Source organism: Manis pentadactyla, chromosome 1 (assembly GCF_030020395.1).
Source record: "Manis pentadactyla isolate mManPen7 chromosome 1, mManPen7.hap1, whole genome shotgun sequence".
In the NCBI taxonomy this organism is placed as follows: Eukaryota; Metazoa; Chordata; class Mammalia; order Pholidota; family Manidae; genus Manis; species Manis pentadactyla.
This window is the reverse complement of record NC_080019.1, coordinates 136869394-136884167: the sequence shown is the minus strand read 5'-3', so window position 1 is coordinate 136884167 and position 14774 is coordinate 136869394. Positions and strand designations below refer to the sequence as shown.

The 14774-nt window shown below is 34.6% G+C and overlaps 1 pseudogene; it reads right to left on the bottom strand.

Annotated features, from left to right (window-relative positions):
- Positions 1 to 5330: 5330 nt before the first annotated feature.
- On the bottom strand, positions 5331 to 5429 carry LOC118910444 (U6 spliceosomal RNA; annotated as a pseudogene).
- Positions 5430 to 14774: the final 9345 nt, after the last annotated feature.

The following is a 14774-nucleotide window of genomic DNA, read 5'->3' as shown; positions in this document are numbered from 1 at the left end:
TGTCCAATACATGAAAATAATTGTAATCATATTATCTCCATTTTGTCTGGTTTTCTAGTTGTTTAATTTGGGAAGGTAAATTCAGTTCTGTTATCTTGATCAAAAACAAAAGTCCTGTTAAGACGTTTTTATAGACTTGTGTACTATAATCTATGCTATATTTTGTGAGTTATGCCTTATAATTGGTACACCCTCATAACCAGGGTATATGTTTCTCTTCCCCCATCTGTATCCATATAACTATGAAAATGCTCTCTTTAAAGCACAAATATGATCAGGCCTCTTCTCTGCTTAAAACATTTCAATGGCTCCCTCAAAGTGACATCCAAAGTCATTACAAATTTTGTATAACTTCATGACTTGGCCTCTTCATCACTTGTTGACCTCATTTCATACTCCACTCCCCACTGGATTTGATTCTCCAGCGTAACAGGGACAGCATGCTTATCGGCTCCTCCCTGACTTTGCACATGCACATTTCCATCTATAAAAAGAGAAATCAAAGAACCTACTTCAGAAGATTCTTGTGAGAATCAATTGACTTAATACACATTAAGTACTTAGAAGAGTGGCTCGGAGTACTCAATAAATGTTAGTTGTTATTATTATTACTCCTACCACTACTAATCAAAGAATGCAAACTATATACATTTTGGAAACACCAGTTCATAAACATATTATTTATAATTTATAATTATAATACACTTTGAAATAAATTACTTTTAGGTTGCCCCAGACCATACAGAAAATTTTAAAAATTGTTTTGAAAATATAGGAACACTTGTCTCTGAAATATGGCTATACTCTTCCATATTAAAATATATTTAGCATGATAACTTTTTTCAAATCAGTTTGCTCTTTGGACATCAGTATTTCTCTGATGGGTTTCAGACAATTTGGTGGAAACAATTTAGTAAAATTCTCCTTTGCCTCTTACATTTGCTCTGTTATCAAGGAAGTAAAAAATATAGCCATATGTAAATATTTAAGTGTTTATTTAATGTTATAATATTGCTTAAATTCTTCTACACACACTATTTTACTTATTTTACTTTACATAACTACATAATTTGACATACAAGGATAGCATTTCCAAAAGCATTAAAAATGGTTGCTGTAAAATCAGGCTTCCCATTAGTATATTTGCACTGTAGACAGCAACTTCAGCAGAAAATTTACAGAAAATAACTTCCTAAAAATTATAATTCTATTTTTTAAAATTCATTTTATTATCATTAATCTACAATTACATGAAGAACATTATGGTTACTAGACTCCCACCTTCACCAAGTCCCTCCCCACAAACCCTATTACAGTCACTGTCCATCAGCGTAGTAAGATGCTGTAGACTCACTACTTGTCTTCTCTGTGTTGCACATCCCTCCCTATGCCCCCCTCACATTATACATGCTAATCGTAAGGCCCCCTTTCTTTTTCCCTGCCCTTATCCCTCCCTTCCCACCCCTCCTGTCTAGTCCCTTTCCCTTTGGTAACCGTTAGTCCATTCTTGGGTTCTGTGATTCTGCTGCTGTTTTGTTCCTTCAGTTTTTCTTTGTTCTTATACTCCACATATGAGTGAAATCATTTGGTACTTGTCTTTCTCCGCCTGACTAATTTGACTGAGGATAATACCCTCTAGCTCCATCCATGTTGTTGCAAATGGTAGGATTTGTTTTCTTCTTATGGCTGAATAGTATTCCATTGTGTATATGTACCACATCTTCTTTATCCATTCATCTATTGATGGACACTTAGGTTGCTTCCATTTCTTGGCTATTGTAAATAATGCTGCGATAAACATAGGGGTGCATCTGTCTTTTTCAAACTGGAGTGCTGCGTTCTTAGGGTAAATTCCTAGGAGTGGAATTCCTGGGTCAAATGGTATTTCTATTTTGAGCTTTTTGAGGAACCTCCATACTGCTTTTCACTATGGTTGAACTAATTTGCATTCCCACCAGCAGTGTAGGAGGGCTCCCCTTTCTCCGCAACCTCACCAAATTAAATTCTATTTTGATGTCATTATTTTTGTCTTTTCAGGAAGATTAGAATATTTCCCTCTCCCCCTTCCCATTTAAGTGGGTGGTCAATTCTGCTTCGCCTCAGAATTCCCAGAACTCCCAGAAAAAAAATTGAAGCATTTTTATGTTTCAGAGCAGGAAATAATAAAAAAAGGAATTGCCGGACAGAATGATCCACCTGAAAAAAACTGCAAACAAGTTTTGTTCTGAATTTCTTAGCTCTCAAAGGAAAAAAGCTATCTTGTCACAGAATTGAGACAAGTGAATTTTCCAGCAGTAAAAAAACAGAAGCCCTACTGCTGAGATAAGGAACAGAAATTTCTCTGGGCTGGTGGAGAAAAAAAATTCTCAATTCTTGGAAGCAATGTGTACCTGAATAAGGTGTTGCAGAGATGGCTGAAACTAACGTAGGGTTAACACCATGGGTATCTGTTTTTGGCCTTTAAGACTGAACGCATGTAAGTGACAATTCCTGCCTTCAAATGGATCTGGGTCAAGACTTCTCTCAGAGAATAATTATGGGGATGTGATATATAACACGATGGCTATAGTTAATAATACTGTATTGTACATTTGAAAGGAGAATGGATCTTGAAATTCTTCATTATAAGAAAAAATACTTTATAACTATGTATGATAAAAGAGGTTAATTGGATTTATTGTGGTGATCATTTTCAATAAATACAAATATTAAATTGTATAATGTATACCTGAAACTAATATGCTATGTCAATCGTACTGCAGTCTATATTATAATAGGAACAGGAAAAGTTTTATGTATACATATGTATAAAAATATATATTTATGAACAATTCTGGGAGTAGAGAGTGCTATAGTCTGAGAACAACGAGGGGCCTTATCTCCTGAACCACACAGGCCTGAGATGCTTGTATGATCTTGTACAGCCTCAGAAAACTTGAGGAAAACTCCAGAAGTGGACCAGTATTGAACTTTCCACAAACTCAGCTATTGTGGTTATGATTTGGTGTTAATTTTACTTTAAAAATAATTTATGATAATGACATTATTTATTTTGCTCATAGCACAGAACTGATACCTTTTAAACCTGTCTGAATATTTTTTTAAAGGCAAACATTTTTGTAGCTTTCTTTCCAACAGAATATTCTTGACAAATATTGCATTCTATTTTATTAATAGTACTGATATATGAGAGTAATAATTAACATTTACTGAATGTTTACTATATACTAACTCTAGACTATATGTTTATGAGTGAACCTCGTTTAGTTCTCACAACCATTATGGAAGAATTATTTTTATCTTCCTTTTAAAAATAAGGAAAGTGAGGTTTATAAACATAAAGCAACTTGCCCAACAGTCACACAACTAATCAGAGATTAACCTAGATAGCTTGTCTCCAGAATCCACAGAAATTCAGATATTAGACATTTTAATGTATACTATAAGATATAAGGAAACAAGCTACATATAAAAAATATTTATGTGTTCCTTTGTTGAACATCACATTTCTTCTGCCTCCAGGCTGAGATATATTTTCATTTATTAGACATGATTCATCATTGTAAAATCCATTAAGCAGTAACTGAGTGTCTAAAAGCTTTATGTGTTAATAGAGGATGTTTGGAAATCTGAAGAAATGGGAATCTGAGCTGGACAGGTAGGATTCATTATGTTTGAGGACATAGGAGAGTCAGCTTTAAGGTGGATTCATCATGGTGGTTGATAAAACCATCTAGTATTTGTAATTGGTGTGGAATTGCACAGATAAACTTCCTTCCTAGGATATTCGAGCTGGTTATTGAGCCTTTTAGTTTTCAATGCTGTATATAATTTATATTAGCCTCAAGCACTAAAACCAAATGGCTTCACATATTAACTATTTAGTGTCCCTTACGCAGTCCAGCTTTACACTAGGACTTGAATTGTTCAGAAGAGCATTACTTTAATTTTCAGAGGTACCAACATATGTCAGGTATAGAGATTGATTCCCTAAAATCATGTATTATTTGTGTTTCTTAATATTAACTGTGGTTATTGTTTCTTCTAAAAACATTTAGAAAAAAATAGGGTTATTTATTGGTGCTTTTAATAATTAAAGAAAAAATGGAGAGGAAAACATATGATCTGCTCACCACATGGCCTCATTAGTACAGCAGTGATTGTTAATCAGTGGTGAGCATCTTACCCAATTGATATCCTTTCCTCAATTTTGAAATTGGGATTGAGAGCCAGCTCAGTTTTTCTGAGAGCCTGGTTGGGACATGCAAAATTCAGGAGCTTTCAAAACTGTAGTTTCTTACAGGGGGACTGGAGACAGAAAAAGTCAGTCTGCAGCAAAGAGGAACAGAGCAGATAAATAGAAAGGAAAATAAATGAGCAATATTAAAAGTTCAAAAACAGAGAATGAGTTCCTGATTATGATATGGATAATCTAACAAATAAGACACAGTCTTGAATCTAGCAAGAGTAGATGTGGTTTCCTGCTGATAATGACTCTACAATCTTGTAAGTTTACTAATCTTGCAGCCAACACATTGTGTCAGTGATGATGTAGTTCTGGGGCTAGCTATTACACTGGAAGCTTCCCAGTTTGCCCCGGCAAGCTTCTTACTATAGAAGCAGCAGTAGTTTGTACATGGCCTAATCCTGAATTGTGGCTTTAGGAGTTTTTCTGAAAGTTCAACTGAGAGTGTTTTTTTCAGCCTCCACAGTGATTCTGTAAGCCATTTAATACCCTGCAATAAATTGTTTGGGGATTAAAATGCAAAGTGTGAATTCTGTATTCTGCAACTGAACCATAACAAATATATTAAGTAAAGCTCATTGCTTTGTGAGCACTCAAAATGTATTAGGTGATAATATAAATGTATTTATTCATATGTGATTGTCATTTATAAACAAATGACAAATACTGTGCGCTTGTGGAATTTTCAGACTAGATGAATGAGGCAGCCACTGAACAGAAATAGGTAAGTGCACTTTATACTATGTTAGCAGGTGGTAGAAACTAAGAAAAAAGAATTAGAGGGGAGTGTTTATAGCATTAATAGGGTGACCAGGGTAGGTGATAGTTGATCAAAGATCTGAAGGAGGTTTGTATTTTTTTAAAATGTGGCTTCACTCTGCAAGTTTAAAGATGAAACAAATTTCTCTTTAATGTTTTACTTGCAATGCACCTACATAGCATTTAAAGAAAAATCCCATCTTGTTAACATCTTTGTCAAGTGTCATCAATCATCTTCTTCAGATGATAACTGATATGTAGGCTGTAATACAAGGCTTTTTTTATGATTTCAATACCTTTATTAGGAAATATCAAAAGTTAATTACAAAATATGGAATGCTTCATGAATTTGCCTGCCATCCTTGCACAAGGACCATGTTAATCTTCTGTGCATCCTTCCAAATTACAAGTCTTTTCCCCCAAATTTACCGCATAGATTATCAGGTGATAGGATTTTCTATTCTTATTTTTAATTTAGATTCAGAGTGATTGAAAAGTGGGTTGAACCTGAACGAGGAATTACTTACAAGCCATTAGGTTAAAGCTGTAGAATTAACACTTTAAATTTTGGTGAGTATAACAACAGAAGAAGAGAGCTTTCCACTCGATAATGGTTTCACACAATTATGTGTTTCAAGAAACCTCAGAAATCATAAATTTCAACAATCTTCAGAATGCATGAATCTATTCTATAGCAGCAAGTTTCATTCCCATTTGCCAAAATGTCCTAAACTGAACAAATGTTTCATTTGTGATTTATGAAGGCCTTGTTCTGGCTACTCTTTTTTTTTTTGTTTAGCTTAAGTTTTCACTAGTATTTTTGCCCTTTCATCCCACATCACATTATTAACCAATACAGAAATTGAAATCCATTGAAAACTCTATTTGCTGTTCATGTTCTCTGTACTGTGCTTTTCTCTACCCTTGCAGTTTTGTTTTTCCAAATTCTAATTACTAAATTGTACAATTTTTCCTGTTCAATTTCATCTCATTAAATTTGAATAATTGTTCTGAGTACTGAATCTAAGCAGGCCCTGACTCTCATCAAAGAAGCAATTTCTGTGTCTCCCAAGTCCCACTTTTCAAATTTTCCTCTATTCCTACTTCATGAGTGCAATGAAGCATTAAATTTTACCAAAAATAGAAGCTGAAGCCTGGCACTAAGCTGCTAGAAATTTCTCATTGCCTGCCCGTTGGTCCACTTGTAGGAATGATCCTCCAGCCGTTGATACATTAGCTGCTGTAAGCAGCAAGGAGCCCACTGAGTTAAGGAACTGCCACGAGGTTGCCCTGTGTATTATCTATAGCTTTTGGTTTTTAGATTTGGGCCTTAAAGGAGAATCATATCATGAAGTTTGAAATGCTGCTCTTAAGGATTAATTAAATATTAGCAAAATGCCTGGTGTGTTATTTATATTATATGTATTCTAAGAGTTTCTTATCAATTCTATCTTTGCCTTCCTGACACTGTTTTTAATCTGACACTGTTCAGTCTTGTCCACAAGAATATAATGAACAAATATCTTCCCGAAATTTAGATCACAGAGACTATAATATTTCCTTGTCAAACTATGAGGCTTTGAAATCAGGACCCTAATGTGGCCATCCTTCTGTGCTTCCTATCAAGCACGATGCTGATACACAGAAGTAGTGGATGCAGGATGATCTAGGGATAGACTTTATCTCTGAGGTCATAACTATGTTCAAATCCTATTTCTGTTCCTCTGCACAAGGCATTGAACAACTCTCAGCCTGTATTTGTATACCAATAAATGAGGTTAGTAATAATTTTCTATTTTAAAGACATGAACACAATGCCTGACATATAGTCAGAATTAAAATGGCCTTCAATTTCTTTACCTTATGACATATTGGTAAATAATCCTTATGAAATGAATGAATTTCCCTTCTTGAATAAAGAAGGGAATAAAATTAATTGAATAAAATAAAACCTAAGATGATGTAATAGTTTTATGCCAAAATTCATATGTCTTTTATTTCACCAGGTAAAGTGTGATCAAAATAAGGTCACAGGTAAAAATTTGGGCCATCATTTCCTCCATCTTCTTTTATCATTCTCATTCTACATTGGAGTCCCATGTGTGTCTGCAGGTCCAACTGTTTCCATTAAATCCTCAGTTTAAGAAAGTAGCAGGGAATGAGGGGTTATTTTAAAAAAAAGTAGTTTGGAAAGAATTGAATAGAGACCTAGTGGAGGTGGGAGAGGGTCTTGCAGTTCCCAGGAGGAAAGCTTTGCAAACACAGGGATTAGCAAGGAGGCCAGAATGGTAACAGAGAAGAGCCGCTGAAAATAGGCTCAAAGCAGTAGGCAGGGTCCTGCCGTGGTGGACCCTGTAGGCCATTGTTAGCACATTGGTTTACATTCTGAGGGTTTTGAGGAATGAAATTGTCTGACATATTTTAGAGGAATCACTCTGGGTGTAGTATTGAATACAGACTACAGTGGCAGAGGCAAGGGGAAACTTTGAAATATATATGGTGGATCTTCATTATCTGCAGGTTTCATAACCGTGAATTTGCCTACTTTGTAAAATTAATTTGTAACCCCCAAATCATCCACAGATATGTGCCTCGTCAGACTATTGAAAAATTTGGTATGCGATATGCATGTTCCCATCAAGATCAAACACAGGAACACTCTACTCTTTTGTTTCAGCTCTTCTATAGTAAACAAGTTTCCCTTTTGTGATGTACTTTGTAACATGTCTTGCATGTTTTTGCTTTTTACAATGACTTTATTGTTTAAAATTGCCCCATTCATAGTAATGAAGAGCTGCATGGTGTTCCTAAGTGCGAGAAGCTTGTGATGGGCCTTAAAGAGAAAACATGTTAGAGCAACTTCATTCAGTTCTGAGTTATAGTGCTGTTGGTGTTGAGCACAATTTAAAGAACGATTGTATGATACATCCAGAAAAAGGGAGAGAACATTCACTGATCTGTACATGAGATCACTGTGGAAAGTGCAAAAGTAACATTTGTAGTGCATGATGAAGCTGTGGAAAAGATGGAAAAGTGACTAAATTTGTGGATTTGTGAGATGACAGCAATAAAAAAGGCATAGTGGACAGATTTTTTCCAAGGCTAAAAACCCAGAAATTTATAGTCGTTACCCAAGGTCAAGGAAATGTTAAACCCTTTTCAGCTAATGCTGGCTGCCTCAAACTTTTCAAAAGGTGATGCAGTGTGAAAAATATTAAGCTTGAAGGCAAGGCAACTTTGGCAGATCAGGAGGCTTAGAAATTTTAAAAATACCTAAGTGTCATATAAGAAAAGGATTAGGTGCAAGAATAGGTTCTCAAATCTTGATGAGACTGTCTTGTTTTACAATGACATCAGCAAGCAGTCACCCATATTATTAAATCCTTACTCCCACTAGTGTGGTTACTATCTGTCAACACAGGAAGATGTTATAGAATTTTGGTTGTATTTTCCATGCTGTAATATTGTCCCCATGACTAACTTATATTATGATTGAGAATTTTTGTGCCCCTTTATCCCCCTCATCCTCCCCACCCACCTGTCCCAATTCCCCCCCAGTGACAACCATTAGTCACTTCTCAGTGTCTTTGAGTCTACTGCTGTTTTGTTTATTCTGTTTTGTTTTGTTTTTATATTCCACAAATAAGTGAAATCATATGGTATTTGTCTTTCTCTGCCTGGCTTATTTCACTGAGCATAATGCCTTCTAGAACCATTCATTTTGTCGCAAATGTCAAGGTTTCATTTTTTATGGCTGAACAATATTTCATTGTGTATATATACCACATCTTCTTTATACACTCATCTATTGATGGACATTAAGGTTGCTTCCAAATCTTGGCTATTGTAAATAATGCAGTAATAAACATAGGGGTGCATGTGTCTTTTCAAATCAGGGATTTTGTTTTGCTTGGGTAAATTGAATTGGGGTAGAGCTGAAATGAATTACAAGAGAATTGGACATAGCTGAAGAAAGACAAGTTTGCATTTATGTGTAAATATTCCCCTACTTTGTTCACTCTTACAGTTCAAATGTCATACAATATTTTAAAGAAAAAAATATCATAGTGTGAGGGAAAAGCAATGATCCTATAATACTGACACATTTCCAGTGGAATCAGTAAAAGCAAGTTGTCATTTAGGAAATATGATAGCACTGTTTTATGATCATGCAGAATGTGAATTTTCATGGTTAAAAATTTGATCAGGAAAGCAATTTTGAAGAGTTAAAAAAATGTTTAAAAGGATAAAATTATTTCCTATTTCTTTATTAATATTGTCTTCCAATATTCTCTATTAAGAAGAAATCAAACTTAATTGCCCAAATCATAATTAAATTCAGGAGTGAGTGAATACAGAATGATTTTTAAGATTTACTGGTATACTTACAGTATCCATGACTAGTACTACCTGAAAGCAAATTGGTTGTTGGGTATTAAGTATGTCTTAGGGAACAAATACATTCAAAATAAATATACTGGGACTTTCATTGTATTATGGATTAAGGCTTATTGTTTTTAAACTCTAAAGAAGTGATAATTACATAACTTAGAAAATGTCCTTTCAAAAGTAACTACTGCCCACTTTCATTCTACCATTCAAGTGTTCAACTTCATTATTTGGACTTGCATTTTGAAGTATTTAAAATATATTTTTGTTAGAATTTGGGGTGATTTTCAGGAGAAAGATGTTTTCATTTATTTATTGAATGCACACTTTAAAAAAAATCTACATGTTTCACTTTAACAAGGAACTAAATATAGTCTTAACTTTGCTTTTGTTCTCTTGTCTCCAATTATCATGTGACTCTTTTTTATATTAAAAGGATTATGTGACTATACCATAAGCTGCTTTTCATAAAAATTACCAACATTCTAAAGCTGTATGCTTGTCTCCATGTTCTTATGTTTTTTTATTTGTTTCATTGTATTTCATTTATTTCATGGTGAAGGAAAAAAAATCTATTGAGATAGTCTAAGTCTCTAACTCCAGAGCTACCTGGCTAATTAAGTGAAACAATACTTTTAACTGCAGAATGGCTGTTTCCTAATCAATTCTTTCTCAGTTACCCTTCAAGTTCCTATTAGAGCTTCATTGTCAAAATTGAAAACAAGCAATGTTGAAGAAAGAAACCAAAGAAGCAAGGAAGTATAAACTAATTTGGGTCCTGCCTTCTAAAAGAAATTAGGATATCCCTTTAGATCACTATGCAATATGCTTTAAGAATAAAATTTTAAGAGCCAGTTAGGACTTCGCCTTTCAGCAGCGAGCCCTGGGATACAGCCTCTCGCCAAGCTGGAGAATAGTTAGAATGTGGACAACAGTTGAAAGGATGTCTTGTTGTCCATTCAAACGGAACTTGTAAAATTGGGATGAAGGCTATCAATAGAGTTACCAGCTTTTATAAGCTGTGGGATGGGAGAAGAAGTGGGAAAACATTTGCAGTTATTCCTGTTGTGGGAAATCAAGACTTGAACCAGCATTGAAACCCTGATTATCGGCAGTCAGAAGCAGTTTAAGAGAGTGTCCATGATTTATCCAGAGGAGAATCTTAAATCTTCAATCAAGGATTTTCAGAAAAGTGGAAATGTTTTCCTAGGAAGTGCCAAACCTTGGAATATTTATTTGATATTCAATTAAATTAATTAAATATCTATACATGTTAAACAAGAGTTACTTTATTCCATGTAGCTAAATGTTAGTTAGAATAAATTTTTTTTTTCAAGTTTTAGTTTTTTATCTGAATTCTGACATTGTCCAGTTTTCACCCCAAGAGTTAACTTTATTGACTACTTGTTCTTGTTCTTCTACTATGGATTATCTCCCATTTCTACTCTAGAAACAATTTGTTCTTAAAGTTTGATTCAGCTGTTACTCATTCTTTCTTTAAGGCTTATAAAGTTTGATTTACATTTTGCAAATTATTTTCATATATAATATTTCATTTAAACCTTGCTTTAAAAAGATAGGAATTTGATCTTCAAATTCCTAGGGGTGGAAAGTGAGGCCCAAAGAGAACCTATGACTTGGCTTTGGGCACACTGCTGATGGGAGTGGGAGGCATGAAGTTAGGACTCACCAGGTTCTTTGGACTTTGAAGACCTTCACTCTTTCCACTAACATATTACCTTTGAAGGTAATTGAAGCTTAGATATTCTGTAATAAGGAATTCCCTCAAGATTATAAATCCTGAATATGGCCATAAATATTATAATTCTTGTCATTAAGGTATCATTGACATACAATCTTATGCTGGATTCACATACACAAAACAGTGATTCAACATTCACCCATATTATCAAGACCTCACCCCCTCCATTGCAGTCACTGTCGGTCAAAGTAGTAAAATGTTATAGAGTCATTAATTGTATTCTCCATTCTGTAATACTGTCCAAGTGACCTACCTACATTGAGACTGCGAATTATAGCTCCCCTTAATCCCCTTCACCCTTCCTGCTCATCCTCCCCAACCCTTCCTCTTTGGTAACCACTAGACCTTTCTCGGTGTCTATGAGTCTACTGCTTTCTTTGTTTCTTCTGTTTCTCTTTTTTTATACTCCACAAATGAGTGAAATCATTGGTATTTGTTTCTCCACCTGACTTATTTCACTGGGTATAATACCCTCTAGATCCATCCCTGTTGTTGCAAGTGGCAGGATTTATTTTCTTTTTATGGTTGAATAGTATTTCATTGTGTATATATACCACCTCTTCTTTATCCATTCATCTGTTCATGGACACTTAGGTTGCTTCCATATCTTGGCTATTGCAAAGAGTCCAGTGATAAACATAGGAGCACATAAATCTTTTTGAATCAGATTTTTGTTTTCTTCAGGTAAATTCCTAGGAGTGGGAATACTGGGTCAAATGGTATTTCTATTTTTAGTTCTTTGAAGAACCTCCATAGTGCTTTCCACAGTGGTTGCACCAATTTACATTCCCACCAACAGTGTAGGAGGGTGCCTATTTCTCCACATCCTTGCTAGCATTTTTGGTTTCTTGTCTTTTGGAAAGTAGCTATCTTAACTGGTGTGAGGTGATATCTCCTTATGGTTTTAATTTGCATTTCCCTGATAATTAGCAATGGGGAGCAACTTTTCATGTGCCTGTTGGCCATTTGTATTTCTTCTTTGGAGAAGTATCTGTTCAGATCCTCTGCCCATTTTTGATCAGGTCATTTGTCTTTGGGATGTTGAGGTGTATGAGTTCTTTATATATTTTGGATGTTAACCCCTTATTGGATATGTCATTTACAAATATATTCTCCCATAATTTAGGATGCCTTTTTGTTCTGCTGATGGTGTCCTTTGCTGTACAGAAGCTTTTTAGTTTGATGTAGTCCCACTTGTTCATTTTTTCTTTTGTTTCCTTTGCCCAAGGAGATGTGTTCAGGAAAAAGTTGCTCATGTTTATATTGAAGAGAGTTTTGCCTATGTTTTATTCTAAGAGTTTTATGGTTTCATGACTTATATTCAGGTCTTTGATACATTTCAAGTTTACTTTTGTGTATGGAGTTAGACAGCAATACAGTTTCATTCTCTTACATGTAGCTGTCCAGTTTTGCCAACACCAGTTGTTAAAGATGCTGTCTTTTCCCCATTGTATATCCATGGCTCCTTTATCATATATTAATTGACCTTATATGTGTGGTTTTATCTCTTGGCTCTCTATTCTGTTCCATTGATCTATGGATCTGTTCTTGCACCAGTACCAAATTTTTTTGATTACTGTGACTTTGTACTAGAGCTTGAGGTTGGGGAATGTAAACCCCCCAGCTTTATTCTTCTTTCTAGAAGGCTATTCAGTCTTCTGTGGTTTCATTTGAATTTTAGTACTATCTGTTCCAGTTCATTGAAAAATGCTTTTAGTATTCTAATGGGGATAGCATTGAATTTGTAGATTCTTTTAGGCAGGATGGCCATTGTGACAATATTAATTCTTCCTATCCATGAGCATGAGATACCTTTCCATTTATTGGTGTCTTCTTAATTTCTATTATGGGTGTCTAATAGTTTTCAGAGTATAGGTCTTTCACCTCTTTGGTTTGGTTTATTGTTAGGCATTTTCTTCTTTTTGATACAATTGTAAATGGAGTTGTTTTCCTGACTTCTCTTTTGCTGATACATTGTTAGTATACAGAAATGCAACAGATTTCTGTATGTTAATTTTTTATCCTGCAAACTTGTTGAATTTGTTTATTAGTTTTAATAGTTTTTTAATGGATTCTTTAGGTTTTTCTATGTATAATATCATGTCATCTGCAAACAGTGACAGTTTATCTTCTTCCTTACCAAGTTGGACACCTTTCATCTCTTTGTGTTGTCTGATTGCTGTGGCTAGGACTTCCAATACTATGTTGAATAAAAATGGGAGAGTGGGCATCCTTGTCTTGTTACCGATCTTAGAGGAGAAACTTGCAGCTTCTCACTGTTAAGTATGATGTTGTCTCTGGGTTTGTCATATATGGCCTTCATTATGTTGAGGTATGTACCCTCTATACCCATTTTGTTAAGAGTTTTTATCATGAATGGATGTTGAATCTTATAACATGCTTTTTTAGCATCTATTGATATGTTCATGTGATTTTTGTTCTTCTTTGAAAAATTATATGCCAGTAAATTGGACAACCATGAAAAAATGGACAACTCTCTAGAAAAATACAAACTTCCAAGACTGACCCAGGAAGAAACAGAAAATTTGAACGCACCAATTACCAGCAATGAAATCTAACAGGTAACCAAAATACTACCCAAGATCAAAAGGTCTGGGTAGTACAAAGCCACAGTAATCAATGCAATATATGATATTGATTGATCTTTGAATTTTGGGCCATCCTTGAATCTCTGGAATAAATCCCACTTGGTCATGATGGATGATTTATTTATGTGTTTTTGAATTCAGTTTGCTAGTATTTTGTTGACGATTTTTGCATCTATGTTTATCAGGGATACCAGTCTATACTTTTCTTTTTTGTGGTGTCTTTGCCTGGTTTTGATATTAGTGTGATGCTGGCCTCATAGTATGAGTCTGGAAGTATTCACTCCTCTTCTACTTTTTGGAATACTTTGAGGAGGATGGGTATTAGCTCTTCTTTAAATATTTGTTAAAATTCAACCATGAAGCCATCTGTCCCAGACCTTTTGATCTTGGGTAGATTTTTGGTTACCTTTTGGATTTCATTGCTGGTAATTGGTGTGTTTGAACTTTCTATTTCTTACTGGGTCAGTCTTGGAAGGTTGTATTTTTCTAAAGAGTTGTCCATTTCTTCAAGGTTATCCAATTTATTGGCATATAATTTTTCATAGTATTCTTTAACAATTCTTTGTATTTCTGAGGTGTCCATTGTGATCATTCCTTTTTTGTTTCTGATTCTGTTTATGTGTGTACCACTCTTTTTTTCTTGATAAGTCTAGCTTGGGGTTTATCTATTTCATTTATTTTCTCAAAGAACCAGCTCCTGGTTTCACTGATTCTTTCTATTGTTTTATTCTTCTCAATTTTATTTCTGATCTTATCTTTGTTAGGTCCTTGCTTCTACTGACTTTGAGTATCATTTGTTCTTTTTTTTTCTACTTTCTTTAATTGTGAGGTTAGAATGTTTATTTGGGGTTGTTTCTTAAGGTAGGCCTGTATTGCTATGTATTTTCCTCTTAGAACTGCCTTTGCTGCATCCCACAGGTTTTTAGGCTATTTAGTGTTTTCATTTGTCTCCGTATATTGCTTGATCTATTCTCTAATTTGGTCATTGATCTATTGATTATTTAGGAGC